The sequence below is a fragment of the Bombina bombina genome, chromosome 5 (assembly GCF_027579735.1).
Source record: "Bombina bombina isolate aBomBom1 chromosome 5, aBomBom1.pri, whole genome shotgun sequence".
NCBI classification, from domain to species: Eukaryota; Metazoa; Chordata; class Amphibia; order Anura; family Bombinatoridae; genus Bombina; species Bombina bombina.
In genome coordinates, this window is record NC_069503.1 from 1,126,414,770 (window position 1) to 1,126,416,242 (window position 1,473).

At 38.4% G+C, this 1,473-nt stretch overlaps 1 non-coding gene across 1 annotated transcript; it reads right to left on the reverse strand.

The window, feature by feature from the left end:
• Positions 1-725: 725 nt before the first annotated feature.
• TRNAY-GUA (transfer RNA tyrosine (anticodon GUA)) lies at positions 726-811 on the reverse strand. Its single transcript is given in 2 exon segments — positions 726-761; positions 775-811. It is a non-coding gene; the product is annotated as a tRNA-Tyr (tRNA).
• Between the last annotated feature and the right edge of the window lie 662 nt (positions 812-1,473).

The following is a 1,473-nucleotide window of genomic DNA, read 5'->3' on the forward strand; positions in this document are numbered from 1 at the left end:
ATTGTCCTATATTGGTTTCTTTTTCCTTTTGTTTTTCCTCTCATCTGGCCTATTTACTCTCCTCTGTTTATTTACTCTTTCTGGCTATTCTCAGCTATTTTCTCCTTCAGACACATTCTCTGCTTTTTATGACACCCCTCTCACCCCCCTCCCTCCCTTCCATTTGTTGCATGTGATGTGTATCTATATCAGATTGGTAAGTATTGCTTCAGACCTGAGGAAGAGAGGAAAACTCTCGAAAGCTTGTCTTTGAAATATTATGTTAGTCCAATAAAAAGGTATCACTGCATACTGCAATACTTTGTTTTTTGAGCAATATATATATATATATATATATATATATATATATATATATATATATATATATACCAAAAGAAGACATTTCAACTGCCATATTCATTTTAAACATAGAGGAGAAAAAATTATTACAACAATCCCAGTTTATCTGTTAACGAGAACAATTAGTCAACTTTTAGTCTTGATTTTTCTTCTGTAGATGTGCAGCGCACAATTTTCAAAGTGTTCGCTGTGTGCAGGGTAGCGTGGCCACGGTCTAAGGTGCTGGATTAAGGCTCCAGTCTCTTCGGAGGCATGAGTTCAAATCCCACCGCTGCCAGAATCATCATTTTCACTTATTAGTTCTTTAAATGGTATATCAACAGCTAGCAAAAACAGCTTTTTTTGTGTGTTTTTAAATTACGAGTTTTGCAAAAACAGCCTAGAAGTCCTTCAAGCCAGAATTGAACCAGCGACCTAAGGATTACTGCTTTAGCACTACAGTCCTCCGCTCTACCAGCTGATCTATCGAAGGATTCTACATTTGTGCTGAAAATAATTGACCAGTAGTAATTATGTTATTGTTAGGTGTCCCCCCCAGGGGGTAAGTGTCAGTGCAGGCCAAAGCCTGGGGCCTAGTGTACCACCTGAGGCATATGTAGATTATCTGATAAGGGCCCCTTAGAATGACTCAGACCACGCAGCATTATGATCGAAAGCCAATTCTGTTTATTGCACAGTGCAAGCCTTTCTTATAGTGACATACAGGGTTAAGGGGATGACACGTTAGGACCGCGTCATCTTACACAATTATACAGAGCAAAGAACAAGGAAAAACTGGAATATGAGTTTCTCATAACAATACTTACAGAGTCATAACAAACTACCATCTGCGGAGACAACAAGGTTTCTGAACCATCTTGTTTACATTATCTTATTATATCTTATTTCTGGGCGTCGGGCCAGGGTACATTGGCAAGGCCGAACAGCTAAGGAAACTATCATAATATGCATATAGTTCTCACTGCATAATACCCCAGTATAATAAAGTCTATTCATTACAAAATGGCTGCGAGGAACAAGATGGCTGCGAAGAACAAGATGGCTGCCATCAGGTTCATATTACCCCTAACATACCATCCTTTTATTCTAACAGAATAACATAAAAATAGACAGGCATAGAAAATTAGTATAGCC